At 34.7% G+C, this 17,851-nt stretch overlaps 1 long non-coding RNA gene across 1 annotated transcript; it reads right to left on the reverse strand.

Moving 5' to 3' along the window:
* Positions 1 to 363: 363 nt before the first annotated feature.
* On the reverse strand, positions 364 to 16,198 carry LOC132125158 (uncharacterized). Its single transcript, XR_009426858.1, has 3 exons — positions 16,119 to 16,198; positions 14,836 to 14,953; positions 364 to 546 (listed from the first exon to the last, which is right to left on the reverse strand). It is a non-coding gene; the product is annotated as an uncharacterized LOC132125158 (long non-coding RNA).
* Positions 16,199 to 17,851: the final 1,653 nt, after the last annotated feature.

Consider the following 17,851-nt stretch of genomic DNA (forward strand, 5'->3'; position numbering starts at 1 on the left):
TTTTGAGAGTGCCGTCATCCCCCAAAAAACAAAAACAAAAACTTTTACTAGACTGGAAATGTTCACACTGCAGAGAACAGAGGAGGGAATGTGTAACAGCGAACAGGATTTTATTTTTCAACAAATTGTATTGGTTTTATTTTAAAGCATTGTTAATCGCCTAATTAAAATGTTGAATATGCCATTAGCATTAGTATTGACAGGACTTAATATAGAAGTACTGAACTGGCATGAAGACAAAGATTACATTTCAATTACATATTTAAATTTTTTAAAGTGATTCAATAACAATAACATTTTTGCGCAAGGGTCTTCAGCAAGGCCTGCTATTTACAGTTATCGGAAACTGACTGAGTTTTTTTTTTTTTTTATACAATATTCCATATCCAAAATTAAAGGAACAGTTCTCCCAAAAAATAACATTTTGCAGAAAGTTTACTCATCTTCAAAGCCATTCAAGATGGAGATGAGATTGTTTCTTCATCTGAACAGATTTGAGTCCTCCATCCATAATATTGCTCTCTTCAGTGGAAAAGCTGTCTGTATCTGAATCAGGAGAGAAATATGCACTTTGAAATTCAGCAGCTTTTATAAGTGAAACAGTCGAAAAATTTCTAAACAAGTATGTCAGTGGGTTTTGACATGTAAAACATTGAGCTTTCGTTCATTTTACATTCAAGAACATTTTTTTTTTAGTAGTCCTGAAGTAAGTTGTGGTACCTTCCCAAACGGTGTACACAATTTTCGGATGCACCAATGGATATTTTGGCCAGTTTAATATTAAAACACCTTAATTATGTGTTTGTAAAAAGCAGCTTTACATTAATTGATTGACTTGAGTAGTGTGGATTATTCATCAACTCACATTTTGACGGCACCCATTTACTGCAGAAGACCCATTGGTGAGCAAGTGATACAAAATTTCTCCAAATCTGTTCTGATGAAAAACCAAACTCCTCTAGATGTTGGATTCCCTAAGGAGGAGTAAATTGGCAAGCCATTTTCATTATTATTATTATTTTAAAAAGCTGACATGCAAAAAGTTGAAAATAAATGTTATCTTTTGTTGTCTCTCCCACAGTAAAATAAAAAAGCAAAGCAATTTAAATACCATTACGGATATGCATTTACCATAATGTTAATATAACACAATATGCATGTTATTATAGGCCAGGATTTTAAGCAACACTGTTTGATACAATATTTAACAGAGGTTCTCTATGCACCAAAGGAGCCGGAATTGCCTGAATTGTTTCAGTGTGTAAGTATTACACAAATATAGTTTAATACAGAAACATAATGCTATTAAAAATGGAAATGATGCAATATGACCCATTTTAATGTAGAAGGCCACTGAGACAAATAGAGGAATAGTACTATGAAACCACAGCTAAATGCAGGCACATCAAGCCTCATTTTGTTTTCCCCACAATCGCCAATGTGGTCACACGATAAATATTTGATGCCGAATCACTTAAGCTTCATCCTACACTAGCTTACCCCAATTTGGCCGCATTCTGGTAAATGAGCAAACATGTTAAAAGCTCTGGTTAAAACAGCAAGCAATTGCACAAATACTGGAAGCAAGTTATCATTTAATACAGAAGCACAACCCCTTCCTGCGGAAATCAACCTTATCTAATCTACAGAGCAGCATGAAGAAAATCCCTCTATAGAGATTGGAACCAGCAGAACCAATTTCATCTGGTTATTTCTAAACATAAGCTTAGTGAAAAGTATTCAAAGAGAAATGATGTTACCAAAGCAGTTTGTGCAGATCTAAACTTTATTTATGTACTCACTTTTATGCTGTATAGGCTTCTTCAGTTGGCTTAATGGTTCTTTGGCAATTAAAAAGCTTCTTGATGTTACATTATAGAATCTTCAGATCAGCAGATTGGTTCAAATATCATTCATTAGCAGAGGAAAAGCGGTTATTTTATTCCTTAAAGCATCAGTACAAAGATGCAATCCAAAGTGAACTTAATGAATCAAAATTGATTTACTTTATGCATATGCATTCTTTCTCTTACTGTACAATCCAACAACAACTCCCTTCCTAATTTTCCTCTCCATCATTTATAAGAGCCTCACCATTTCCATCTACTAAGTCAGTAACTTATACATATGACACAGGCAGGTGTCTGTTTCACATTGCTCCCCTCTGTCAAAGCACTGACCTGCCCCATCTTTCCTCATCATGAGAGATACAGAGGAACGGAGCCACAGAGCCGTGGGGTTGAAGCCTGCTTGACAGAGCGGAGGAACAAAACCATCTGTCATTCTCACTTCCTACGTGTTTCCAATGCAGGACCCCGTACATGAACCATGTGTGCACATACAACATTTAACACTGCGAAACACAACAACAATGGGGTTGCAGCATAAATGTGTCCTTTGATGTTATTTTAAATCATTTTCCCAAGATGGTGTTAATTGTGTTTTATGGGGATAATGCGATAGGTACACACACAGGTGTGAAATATTACTTACCCTTTCTGAAATAAATACACTACTTCTCTCAAGTCAGTTTAAGTGGCATTCAATAAATTGCTTCCTTTTGTCAAAGGCCCAACATCAGTTTTTTGCCCCACAGTGCTTCATATTGACAGGAAAAGTCATTTACTTACAAGCTCAAGTCTGACAAGATTGTGATAAAAACCTTGACAATATATTTTGCCAGACAGTCTCAACTGTCTACATTTTAAGCATAAATAAACCACTTGACCTCATCATAAATGATTAATCGCGATAAATCGCATTAAAAAAAAGGTTTATGTTTACATACTATATGTATGTACTGTGTATATTTATTATGTATATATAAATACACACACACACACACATACATGTATATATTAGGAAAAATATGTTAGATTTATATATAACATATTTATATTTACAAATAATATAAATTATATACAAGTATATATCTATATACTGTATATACTACATACAAACAAATATTTGTATTTTAAATATATACATACGTGTGTGTATTTATATATACGTAATAATAAATATGTATATATATAAATAATAAATGAACAAACTTTTATTTTAAATGCAATTAATCACTGTTTATCATTTATTCGGTAATAACTGTTAATTAGAAATTAATAAAAATAAATTACATTTACTATATATATATATATATATATATATATATATATATATATATATATATATATATATATATATATTACAGAAATGGACTTTATGACAATAGAAAGAATAAATAAAAAAATCCTAAGTAAGACTGCATGGAGGAAGGCGATACTTTCATTTTGTAGGCTTAAAATAAGAAGTGGATATTTGAAAATGCCAAAAAATAAAAAAAATAAAAAAAATAAACAAAATCAAAGCATCATAGAAGTCATCCAAACAACTTGTGCACATTTTTCTAAACCTTCTGAAGACATATGATGGCCTTTTGTGAGGAAGGAACAGAAATTAAGTTATTATTCACAAATAATCTTGCTCTACAGCTGTGGTCACCATTCACTTTTCACTGTATGAAAAGCAGATATATATTCTATATCTCCTTTTGTGATGAGTAAATGATGACAGTTTTGGGTGAACTCTTTCTATAAGCTTAAAGTCAATTGTTACCATAGATTTTAAGTTAAAACATCAGGAATATCAGTTCTTTGACTAAACATTTCACATTTAAGTATAAAAATGAACGTGTTTCTTCTAAGCAAGCCCATTAAATCTGAAAAAGACTTTTTAACTTCCCACTTTTCTTCTCAAAAATGAAAATAAAAACAGCATTAGAACAGTCAATTATTCGCAGTGGATTTGATCTTCTTAACTGTCAGCTTCATTTGAACTCTGCACGCCAATTTAAATAAACGAGCTTATGGCGGGAAAGAAAAAACAAGCCCTTCAAGGGCCTTTTTAACTTGTCACAGCCACTGATGGCAAAAGCATAAACGCTAGTCTAGCTGTCAGTCGGATGTCGAGGTTTTCAGAAACCCACTCAGTCACCTGCACATCAGTTTTTTTGCCTCTTCAGGGAGGGCGAAATAATGGCTAGACTTGTATTTGTCGATTCGTTTCCTTCATTAATTGCCTATTCACATCGCCTTCTCATTCTGCTTGTCAGGAACGTCGTTCCTCCCTCTCATCACTCATGTCTGTTTGAAGCTTTCAAGATAACTTTTGTCTCCTTTCTGCTGTAGTTAACGTCTCTCTTAAGTATGAATTGCATTCAATGTCTTTGTTTCCCTCCGAATTGGGAAAAAATTACATTTCATCTTATTTACACTGATGAGTGTTTAACTTGCTATCAGTCAAAAGAAAAAAATAGTGATTTAGCCATATATATGACAACTACTTGTATGGAACATCATTCTGATTTGTGAATAAATGATTCAGATGGATTGTGTGAACTGAATCAAACCATTTTTTAAATAGGCTAGATTTGACTCTAACCTATCATTACTAACCAATCATTCTTTTCTTTCATAAACTTTTTTGAAGGTAGGATCAAGGTTTGAAAGTCAATAATAATTAACTGGGGAAAAAAATAATTTAATTTAATTAAAAGTAAGGATATATTTTATGTTTTAAAATATTTGTAATAGTTTAAAATGTATCAACAGTGACAGTAAAGGCTTACATTATTACAGAAAAATGTGCTGCTCCAGCATACATGATTTTGTTTTTCATTAGCATAGTAATTACACACTGTGATTCTGTAAATGTGCACTTGTAGCAATATTTAATAGATTTATATCTCTTAAACGGATATGTAAATAACATCCGACTCTTGACTGTAATGCACATTGTATACAGTCATGTCATTTCACTTAGAAGAGGCCTTGATACTAGCGGTATCTTAGTGTACTTAATTGCTTTCATGCCTGATTGATGAGACAAGCTCTTAGTTCTGAGGTTTTATATCATTAATGATCTTCTGTCTTGAATGGTTCTTCTTTTATTTATAACATAGCGTCTGGATCATCACAGTGCATTCATATAGGAAGAACCAATGCCATTCACATAAAGCTCTGTGATTTAAAACCAAAATAAATGACAAATGATTTAAATGGCAGTCTGCTCCTCAGACTGCGGCTTCATTACTATCGGCTTCAGAAGATAGCATGTAACAACTTTCATGGTACTTTTTCGGTCCGGAAAGGAAAAAAGAATTATAGTAATACAAGTTTATAATGACATGAGGGTAAGAATGTTTTAGCTTGAACTGTTTCTTTTAAATCCTTTGTGTGAAGCAGCAATGAACCATTTAGGGCTAACCAGCCCTAAATATGTCCTGACTGGAAACAATCAATATCTGCCACTCACCAACCACCTTAAGACTCATGAAACCTCGGTATCAGAATTAGAAGAGGAGGCAGAAGGGGAAAAAAAGAATTAACTGCATGTTCAAACCCAGTCTAGCTTCGTGGCTATAGAATATGAGGCCAAAGACTAATGATGCGATTTTTGTCCTGAGAGTGTGCAGTCTTGACTTGATTTAAAGCCTCAATGGATAGTTCACTCAAATAACATTTTGGGTGATCTGTCCCTTTAAATGTATTTGCTTGTGGATTTAATCGAACCATCCTGTTCTCTTCTGTTGAAAGAAAAATGATGGATTGGAAACTGTCGACACTGTTGGAATGACTTTTAACCCTTTGCATTGTCTCCGAGACTACTAAATTGAAGATTTATTGTTCTTACACTTAAATTTACCATAATTAGTGTTTTTATAGTATTTCTATTGCTCCTCGCCAAAAAGAGTCAGAACCGCTTTTCAAACCTAAGAATTATTTTCTTTCTTTATTTTTCTTTATTTTATTTTATTTTATTTTATTTTATTTTATATGGCTACTGTAACTTTAAGACATACGTAAATGACACTGGCTTTGATTGACTAACATCTTAGCATGTTATAACTTATAGCATAACTTGCAATGCCCTTCATTGGGTTGAGCTGAAAACCAAATAGATGGTAATACTTGAATGGAGGGCGGTCATATGTTAATATGCATATGGTAGTTTTGTCATAACTTGCAAAATTCTAAATGATGCATTGCAGCCAAGTTTTAATAAATTGTCTAGTCGAACAGTAAAGGGAAGCATTGTGCTGTGAACAAGACTATTTCTACATGGTATATTGAGTCCTATTTCAAGGGAGCAAGAAAAATCCATTAGGTGTCCTTTAAGACACAAAAAAAAAAAATGTTTTTCATGTTCTCTGTCTGTTCCAGACTTTTGTCCTGACATTACACCTCAAATGCTACAAGAAAATGACCAAAACTCCAAATGATGCTGGAATTTTGGCCACAGGAAAGAGAGAGAGAGAAAAAAAGTCTCACATCTGTTCCGGTGAGAGGTCAGATGTGTGAAGGTTAGCTCGTTATTTCATAACTCTCCACATTGAAGCTGAAGCGTGTTAGCTGATTAAGTATTCCAGGAGAGTTTGCAAACAACAGAGGGCCTCTTTCAATCTCATTCTTATGCTATATGGCTGTCCTGCACCTTCTGAAAACACTACATGTCAACAGTCTTGTTTTAAAGGTGCTCATCAAGTGCTTACTTGGTCTACGCAGTTAACTTGTATAAGAAGTTCCAAAGTTTTTATATGGAAGAATACCATCACAGTGACTGGTGGCTGAATTTAAAAAAAAAAACTAAGAAGAATGATGTTCTTGATGTCCTGTAATAAACTTTTGAGATTCATGGGATGCAACAGAATAGACATGTCACTCAAATCCATAGTGACAAAACATAAGTTAGTCAAGTTAAATTAAAAAAAAGTTAAATTAGTAGAATTAGGATTCAAAATGAAATCACACTTTAATATCTTAAAAGGAGAGTTCACCCCAAAATTCAAATTCAGTCTTCATTTATGTCGTTTTTTTTCATTGTGTGGACCTCAAAAGATATTTTATAGAATTTTCAACCATTTTTGTGAAATAAAAGACAATGGGGTCCAAAACACTTTCAATGACTTACACTGTATTGTAAATACATAAATAAATTAATTAATCAAACTTGACAGAAGAAAAGTATAACAGGTTTGGACCAACACATAGGTGAGTAAAGAACCATTTTAATTTTTGGTTGAACTTAACTGTAACATGTCTTTCTAATAAAGCATTCAGTCTATTCTGAACACCACAGTACAGAGATGTTACATTATACAGAGTAAATCTCTCCAGAAAAGCTCAAACAACTCCACTAACACACACTGGCCCATCTCCTAAAGCCTGGATCAAACCACACTCTGATCTGAACTTACATGCAACCCAAAGAGCTCCATCTTGTTGGCACGTCTCTACTTTTGAAGTGAAATACACATTAATGACCTCTGTCTGAAATCTCTTGCTTGTCATTCTAAAGCATCATCCACCAGACTGATGGGGGAGCCCCCTCCGCCTGCTAAATGATACATCAAAACAGTTCATCTGTCAGCATTGATTAGAAATGGATTAATCAAGAGTTGATTAGAGGCAGAAGAAGGGAGTTCATTCGATTCAGCATCCTAGCCTGCTAGAAATTAAGTAGCATTGGATTTAGAACTTTAAAATCACACACAAGGAAAAGAAGTATAGTTCCAATTAGCGTGATCTAAAGATAAATGACCTTGCTGAATTTCAAAATATTTTGTTCATATAAAATTAACAATATTAATGGTTAGATCATGGACAAAAAGTCAATTTTTAATGATATATGTACCTTGTGCATTTAGCAGTGGATATGAAATTATGGCTGATGTTCAAGTGATGCAATAAGAAAGACCTGAAGTGTTCTGTGGAGTACAAAACAGTTAAGTGTTTAAAAGGCTGACAAATATTCACCACTAAAATCAACCAATGGTATCAAGAAATATGCGTTGAGTATTTTCAATACTGAGCAATTCATTTTAACATCCCTGCGCTAACTGAAGTTGCTCAGCAGTTCACCTTTGTTATTGCAGTGCCTTTAAACATGAAAAAGTCACACAATCTGGTTTCAAGCAATAGAACAAGCTGCACCTAATGATTAATAATAATAATGATAATAATAATAATATGCAAAGTTGAGAATGTATTGGGATAAAATTCAAAGCAGATTTATCACCTGTACCCACCATATAAGTTTGAGTTTCTATAAAGACAAAACAAGGAGATTCGGGTTAAGCCACATAATCATAGTACCTCAAATGTATGTAGTAGATGCAATGCATGCACAAGGAGTCCTCTTAGACTCAAAAACTCGTACTAGTAATAAAGACTGGAGTCAAAAAAGTGAAATGCAATCAATCAAATGACTCAGCTCATCTTATCCGTGTAGCTCATCTCATTTAATTTCATCAAATAAGCAGCCTAGACACATTCCCCAGCTGCAGTTCAGTTGCCAGCTTATATTATGATCTTCCTGTGCCACGACGCAAGCAATGATGGAGCATTATGTTCTTGTCCTAACGCTTCTGCCAGTGTTCCAGAATGAGCCTGCCAATTCAAGAATACCCCGATTGGTGCTCCAAATACTAATTTCCCAGGGCATTGTGAGCTCAACTCCGAATCTGTTCAACCAACCGAACCCTCCCAGATCCGGCAACCTGGGTAGCTGCTGATGTAATTGATCTATTTGTTTAGCAAAGAAATAAAAACAATTTAACCCCACTACCTCTGCCAAGCCGAGAGCTGTCAGTCATTTTCTTTGTGGAGCAAAAGAGGAGACAGTCACTTCAGTTGGCGAGTTAAAGTGAGAGCGCAAAAAAAGTCCTTCACAGACAAATTGAACATGCAACACATCCAGGAGGATCGATTTAATAGCAGTTTAATTGGACTCAGTGGCTTGCTTCACTGGCTTTGTTCATGAGGTGAAAAAAAAAATGTTCAGGTGGCCTCAGTCACCATTCTTGAATTCCCACTATCACTAACGCCAACTCATCCCCCCAACTCACACAAATGCGTACTACATCAGGAGCACCACAAGAACTTTCAGAGGAATAAATGAATGTCTGAAGAACAGATCAATAGAGCAAAGGTTTGGATCCAGTGGGAAACAGAAAGATGAGACAGTCAAAGGCACTCGCATACACACCAAAGGGTCAACACTCTCAGTGAAAGACTAGTTCTTTATAAACACACACACACACACACAGACACACAGCTGAAGAGAATTCTGGGAAAAACTCTGACTTGGTTTGTGACTGACTCTCTGGCCTTCACAGGACTGACAAAGAACGATCCCACAATGGTCTCTCGGGACATATTGATTGAGTTGGATTCAAGTGACCTTTTTTTTCCTCCCCTTCCATGGCTTTGAGTTTTCCTTCTCCTCCTCTGTCCCTTTTGGTTCTCCAAAGCAGATAGAGAAAGTAACTACCTTTAGGGAGCTGCCGAGGGATAATATGTAGTTTTTGCTGTTCCTTGCTTTTGTAGGAGTGGTGTAGAGTAGTCGGACAAGTGATCAGAAGTGTCAGTGTAGCCGGAATGAAGAAAGGCAGAAATAAGGGTGGGGTTTTTCCAAGACCTTTAAAAGTCTTAAAGGTCAAGAGAAGCATTGCCCTTCATTCTTAAGAGCTGGTTACTGGATTGTAAGGTCCATCATTAGCTGTAAAGTGGACTTCAATATCAAAGGAACATTGATGATTTGCTGGTACAAAGGTTGTGCTTCCCTCTCTTTGCACTTGTTCAGAAGGTTGGGTGCTGCAAATGGACTCTGGTCATCTGAGCCCGAGAGTTCAAGACAGCAATAGTTTGGTATGAAAGCCTTGCTGTCTTGGATACTGAACGGAGTTGACTTTGGTTAGACTTGTATTAACCCTAGAGTTTGACATGTGAACAGAGACCAGACTGTCGCAAATCTATTTTCTTTTCTCACAGAGAATCAGATAGGAATTTAAAAGGAAGTGGAAAGTGGATGAGCATGCATTTTTGATTTGGCGTGCACATTGCAAGAAATAGTTCACCCTAAAATGCCAAATCCATCACCATTTAAATCCTTTTATGTCATTCCAAACTTGTATCACTTGGAATGACATGATGATTCCAAGCTAAAACTAATGATTTTTTTATTTTGGGGTGACCTGTTGCTTGAAGTACACTTTCGGTGTGTGTGCTCTTTCCAGTTAAGTCATCTCCCATCTGAATTCTTTGTTCCATCTCTGGCCACACCAGAAATAGACTTGTTACAGCCCTCAGATCTCTAGAGAATCACTGTCCCCCTCTGGTCTACGGGTCTCCAAATCAAACACCTGTTCAGATTTGTTCTGTTCTAATGCCTCGAGAGACAAAGAAGGAGGCCGTAGCAATTATTGACACTCCATTTCTTTACTTTTTCTTGATCCCTAATTCACTGGCTGTATTCATCAGTTGCTTCTGCCATCAGTTATTCATTACTGGTGCCTCGGACTCTATCAAGATAATTGCCCCACTCAGATCAACAGCCAACAGGGGGGCTGTGCAATATACAGTGCCTCATCTTCAATGAGCCTCAGCTGTGCTGTTTAGCATAAGCCACGCAAGAAGGTGATGTCACCGATGATGAGCAGTAGATGAAGACTGTCGCTCGAGGTGCTGACTGTCGTCCCTCAAATCTGACAACTTGGTGATCTTTTCATACACAAACACACAAACTCTAGACGCATTTCCAGTCCTCGACCGGTAGAATGGATGGGTTCAGAAATTGCTTTTTTTGCCATCATGGGGGCGCATGGCAATAAATACATTGGAGTGGAAGTGCTTGACATCCACATGCCATCTGCTCAGCCATGGGCCCTGCCAGAAAGGGAATAGGGTGGCATTTCTCAAGTTGACATGCATGTCAGTGTTTTGAAGAAACGGCGAGGGAGCTGGTGGAGGGTATAAAAAGGAAGAAAGAATAAAACGGGGGGGGGGGGTGTACTGTACTGCACCTAAGACATCTGTGATTAATTCCATCTTAAAGTGAGCGTGGACTCACGAGGTGTAAATATCATTATTCTTTGTGTGGCTTGTGGCTTTTCTGTCAAGCACTATTTGCAAAGCTGCTAATAAAAAAAGTGAAGAAACAAACCTAAGCCAAGAATGTGTTCTGTTCTTAATACTGTAATGTACTTAAGATAACAGTTTACACAAGACATATTTAGGTGAATAAAACATAAATCTATCAATTCCCTGAGAACATTAATAAGTTATCAATTTTAAACAGACCAAATTCACCAAACCAAGGTTAATTTATAATAAGTAAAGTTTGTTGCAAGACAGCACACATGCTCTAGATGTGGCAAGTTTGTGTCAATAATATTCAATGTAATAATCACATATATTCTCCTCAGCAGTCTCCTTTCTGTAAATAAAGGTGACACACACACACACACACACACACAAGAAAAGAAAACAAAATATTGTATAAATTATGTCTGAAGTATAGTAGAAATATGAGATTAAATTAGTCTCAAATTTACAAACAAATGCATGCACAATTATCCATGAACTTCATAAATGTTGCAAAGGTATCTTACTATCCAGAACCAAATGCATATCAACTTGTGTCTGTGAAATTCAGAATTACATGAACATGCAGTGGTTTGTACAATTAGAAACATGTTTGTCAATACAGATGTTTTCTTTTGTAGTAGTGTAGTATAGTCAGAATTTGCAACAAGGAAGATGTGCTTTTGTACACCACATCACATATTAGAAATGCAAACATGGACAAATCATGATACTTTAATACAAAATCTAACATTTGTATTCACAAATATGTCTCAATTTATTTGTTTGATGGCAAAGTTGAATTATCAACAGCCATTATTCCAGTCTTTAATGTCACATGATCCTGTTAATATGCTGATTTGGTCCTCAAGAAACATTTCTGATTATCAATATAGAAAACATTTGTGCTATATAATATTTTTTGGAAACTAAATTTTATTCGGGAATCTTTGATGAATAGAATGTTCAAAAGAACAGCCTTTATTTTGAAACGGAAATCTTTTGAAACAATGTAAATGTCTTAACTGTCACTTTTGATCTATTTAATCTATCCTTGCTGAAAAAAATAAGCGTAATTTCTTTTTAAAAAATAAAACTTTTGAATGGTAGTGTACATTGTATATATAATATATTGAAGTTTCTTATTCAGTCTTGCCTACACCCAGCCGGAAATCTCTAAAAAGATAAGCAGTTGCTTTAGGAAGATGCAATTTAAACGTCTGTGAGTAGAAAGAGGTTGATGTTTATTTGCTTCCGAATCGCTGCAGTATTCTTCCTGGAGCTGTGCTTTGCTCAGCATTATTGGGAGTGGACAGGCAGAAGAAAAAAAAGCATAAACTTGATTCAGATTGACAGTGAAAAACTTCACAGTCCAAAAGTTGAAAGCTTTGGAAAAGCCTTGATAAGTGTGACACTTTACATTTGTGTTGTAATCTGAATATTGCATCATATTAACAACATTATTCAAGAATGCATACTGGCTGCATATTTATCTTATGGTTTACAGCCATACCACGATGGCCTCATCCAGAGAATTAAAGAGGAATTGGCTGGTTAATCTCATCCAGTACTACACAAATGAGTCAAAATTTGGAGAGAGATATCCACGCCATTTGGGAATCTCCAGAGGGCAATGCCATAAAAGTGATGGCCCTGTTCCATTAAGAACAGATATAAAGACGCTAAGACATCTTGGCCTGGAGCTGACACTGGAATAAACCCAGCACTATAGAGATGTAAGAGTTCTGTCACAAACACAACATGCCACTTTAATCTTGCTTTTTTTATTCTGTTTATGCTATTAATGAACATCCTGATGAATGATTAAGCAAGTTTTTGTTGACAGCTCCAAAGTAAGAAAAAAATGGTCTCTGTAAGGCATTTCCAAACAGGCAAAATTTGGGTCTGTTGTTGGTTGGTTAACTCTGTGCAACAGAGCATGGTGAATTCAGAGGACTGTAATTAAATATATACTTCACAAATCTTAACGTGAGTGGGAAAATGTGCCTAACAATACACCTATTATTCAATTTAACTCTCAAAGGAGCTAAAGTTTCTCTTTGCAATCTTTAGTTATGAATTCCATATGTTAGCTTTTTTAAAATTGATTAAAAAAATAAATAAATAAATAAAACAATTTTCACTATGGTGCCATCATTTAGATGCTACAATCCAAAGTATAACATTTAAGCATACACAAACATGTAAATCTACAGCGGTAATAACTTTTCTCTGAGAATTCATTACAGGTGAAATAATAAGACTACTTGAAATCAAGAGTGTAGTGCTCTGCTGTATTCCAATGAAGATTTTGTGACATTCACTTTATCCTATTTACTCATGTTTTCATCACCACATGATGTCACATACTGAAACTCTTCAGCTGTTGTTTACTAGTCAAGACCTCTTTCATTTTCAAAGATTAGAAATTGTGGTGGCTTATGATCCATTTGCTTAAACTTGTTGTCATTCTTATCTGACATTTCAAATGACTTCCACAGCCCATGTTAAGCTCCGCATTAGATCCCCAAGTAATACACACTGTGTTATTTTGTGTCACATTGTTGGGTGAGAATCACCAGAAGCCTCATGACAACACAATTAAATATGATATAAATTTGTAACATTTTGCAACAACGTGCAATATTGTGTTTGTGAAATTACAAACTTTTCAAATTAATGATTTAATCTGTTTTCCTGCATTAGTTGTTTGTGTGGAGCCCTCAGGAATTAGTAAATGTATGCACAAAACCCACAGTCTGTGCCAAAATTTAAACCCTGATAGAAGATTGATACTTGGCGTCCTTGCCTTGTTGTCCATTAAAAAATAATAATAAAAAAATAAAAATAAAAGAAATAATAAAAAAAATAGCATTGCAGTACCATGCTGTATTGATTTACCTAATTGTTAAACTAAATCTCTAGAAAAGCTACTAGGACTAGGATATTATAGCATTTGTTTAATGACAACAATTGTTAAATGTAAGAATAATGCAATATTAGGAAAGGATTTGTTTTGTTTGACTGTTGAGTTATTAACATGACTGGTTTCATATGAAGAATTCATAATGATTCTGAGAGGATTGGGATCTCTTAGGCAGTATAAGAAGAAACCCATTGAAATAAACAAGGCTTAAAGGTCTAAAACCTTAATAAAAAAACGCCCCAGTTGCTCAAACAAGGTTCAAATACATTAGGAATAAACAATATACACCAATCACTGACATTCCTCTTTGAATAGAATTATATTTTACTGAGGACCCTCAAGTTAACCAGAAACATTTGTTTAAATCAAATGGAAATAAAAATCACAATGTACTTACATTTACATTTACATTTATTCATTTAGCAGACGCTTTTATCCAAAGTGACTTACAGATGAGGACAGTGGAAGCAATCAAAAACAACAAAAAGAGCAATGATATATAAATGATATATATAACAAGTGTCAGTTAGGTTAACACAGTACACCTAGCATGGGATTTTAAATAATATAATAAATAAAAGAAAGAAAACAGATAGAATAAAAAAAGAATAGAGCAAGCTAGTTAGCTAGTTACTTACTTCTGTTAGAAAATAAATGAATAAATAAATAAAATTATGTGGCCTCCTCAGGGAAATCTAGGCCAATTTAAACAGGGCATAAGATCAGAAAGAAACTGTCATTTAAAAAATAATAATAATAAAAAAATAAGTCCCAATATACAGTATATATATATATACATACATATATTTCTCTCATGACAACTCTCAGAGAGTTTAACATAATGTACATGACCATGTTAATGTGTTTGTTCTTGGTATATAGACTTGTTACTGCTAAATATCCACAGACATGCTGCTGTGAGCATGTGGGAAATATTATATACTGAATCATGTATGAAACTATCCCCATATACAACATACATGAAATTACCTTGTAGCAGATCTATACAGGTGGAGCTGGGGGAGGTGGAGGGTTCTGAAGCTCACTGCAACTGCTACAGCAAGCACTAGCCGTGTATTTGAATGCTGAGCAGAAACGTCATTGGCTACTGATGTGAAAAGAAACCAACCTGAGCCATGTGAATAATGATGTGATTATTTCAGACTGAGTAAGGTTCATGACATAACTTGTATTTAATCTATCTCTATACATACACGCAAACACACAACACCCTATATTTCCTACTAATCTTAGCCAAGTTTCATCCATAGGGATGAAAATAAAGGATCGATGGTTAAACTTATAATAGGATTTCAAAGCACTTTTAATCAAACAAAACCTTAAACTAAGATTTGAATAGGGGTGTGCTTTCAGATAATAAGGTTTAATGGCACAGTATGCAGATTTCTATATTATGCCACCTCAGCAGAAAGAAGCACAGACAGAAAGAGAAGCTAAATGTAAGAGATCATTGGGTCATTCAAGCTTTACATGTCCTACAGGTCCTAAGTGACATTTAAAGCCAAATTAGCAGCATATTTCAGCATAAAAATACCATGGGAATCAATTTATCCAATGCAGCATAGATGACCTACAAATATAGTTTGAATAATCAGATATTAAAATGTTTTGAGCCCATTTACTCCTATATGTAGAGTTGTGAACCTGTGATGAGACTACGCAAGACAGATGTACACAGACTCTCAGACTGACGTCTTTTCACATCTCTTTGTCTTTCTTGCTAAAGAAGGGAAAGCAGCAGTTGGAGCAACAGATGGCTCAAGGAGCGAAAACTAAAGACCTCTCTGCTGGTGACGCAGTAAGGAAACTTGAGAGAGAAAAACATCCATGTGTGATGTACAGTCATTCATCCTTATGATGTCTTCTAGTTTACTTTATGCCCAAGATGTGCGTAGTGATGTTTACATTTGTAGTGGCTAACTACTCTCATTTTAATGAGCAAAAAAAAATAAAAAAATCTTAAAAATCAGTTGATCAAAAGAAAATTTCACAGGATCAACACACGTGTCAAAGTCAATTCAAAAAAGCTTTCAACAACAATCAACAAATCAACCCTTGTAAAAACTCAATTAATCCTACAAACAAATACAACACAGCATTAGATCCCTAATACTGTGTTGTATATGGAGAGATGCACACAATGCAGTTGCAGTCATGAGAGATTTGGCTTCATCATATATCCAGCACATACATGTAAGGGCCTTCCCCAAATCCCAAAAGCACCCAGGTGGACATATAAAATTCAGTCAAACCCATTCCTGAACACATGTACAATACTTTGGGGGTTTCTTGGACTGTATAAAATCCACCTGGAAAAGATTTTTGTTTGTAGGCCACACTGTGTGACTGAGTGTTTGATTGGCAGGTGCTCTTAAAGGGAAAGTGACAAAATTTCAGTCTTAAAGGGCCAGTGAATATTTATGCCAGATCGCCACAAGTAAAGGAAAGAATGGTCATGATCTACACAAAAGTCATTTGTAACTGAAGATTATATCGCATTTATTATATGTAAGACTTAAAATGGTTACTTATATATACTTATATATATATTTTTGTTTTCACCGCTGGAGAAAAGTTTGGAATATTTTATATGGATGTTATGGAAGAAGTCTCTTATGCTCATCAAGGCTGTATTTTGTCCATCAAAATATAATAAAAACAGTAATTTCAGGAATATTACTACTGTACCATTTAAAATAACGTTTTTTCCTAGTTGAATATATTTTAAAATGTAATTTATTCCTGTGCTGACAAAGCTGAATTTTCTGCATCATTACATATAATAATGAATTAAGAAGGTTGATTTTACTTTGAAGACTGGAGTAATTCATCTTTGCCATCTCATAAATAAATACAATTTTAAATTATATTAAAATAAATAAAAGGATATTTTAAATTGTTATAACATTTTACAATATTACTGTTTCACTTTTTAATTTTTGATCAAATTAATAAAGCTTTGGTGAGCATAAGTGACGTCTTTAAAACATAAAAAAAATGTCTTTTAAAAAAGTTTTCTTTAATTTATTTAAAACATTTCATATTCAAGCAGGTTTGTTGTTGAAATTTTATAATTGTTGTTTATTAATGTTATTTTGTGTTTATTAAGTATCTTTATTAAATGCATTATTTATTTGTTACTGTCAATTTTTGTGGCAAAAAAAGGTGTTTGTGAATGTGAAAGCGGGATTTTGTGTGTGAAGAACAATTGCATAATTATGCTACTGAGTCAGAAAGTGAAGCGTTGTGACTCAACCTTTGTAAGATCCATTTCCCTCTGTCTGTTTCTCACCCTCTCTGAGTAACAGCGTGTGTGGTCTCAGCGTGGGCGAAAGGATACACTCCCTCTTTATTACATTTCTCCCTGTTCCTCACACTCACCGAACAAAAGAATACAAGCTGAAGCAGAAAGCAGTCACACTGCACAAACCTGCAGCCGAGTCGTTGTCTGCGCAGTGACAGAAAGAGCAAGGTGTTAATAAATTACTCCTCGGAAGGAACGGCATTTTAGATCTAGCTTTTGAAACAAGCAGTGAATGAATTAAATCATAGCAGGGTGGGATCAGAGTGGTGGTCACTTAATGGTCAAACACACTAGAGCTGTTGGCATTTTCCCAAGGAACTAGAGAGTTACTGAACTGTTCTGGCTTTGACACACATATCCCGTAGTCAATGTAGTGTAAAACGTGAGTGTTTGCTACAAGCCAAGTAACAACAATTAACTATACATTGGTCATTCTATGAACTAATGTTCATTCTATTAACATGAATTCTGTTAATTTAAAGTATACAATTGTGTTTTTTTTAAAGTTGGTGGTAACATGGTTAACAGAATGTTATAAAATTACAAGCTGCTTTAAAAAAAAATAGCAGATACTATATATATATATTATAACCATTTTAAATTATAAATAATGTCATGGTATCAGGATTTACATATTGATATCCAAATAAAAATGAATAGATGATTAAAATAGGATTAAAC

This window comes from Carassius carassius, chromosome 43 (assembly GCF_963082965.1).
Source record: "Carassius carassius chromosome 43, fCarCar2.1, whole genome shotgun sequence".
Lineage (NCBI taxonomy): Eukaryota > Metazoa > Chordata > Actinopteri > Cypriniformes > Cyprinidae > Carassius > Carassius carassius.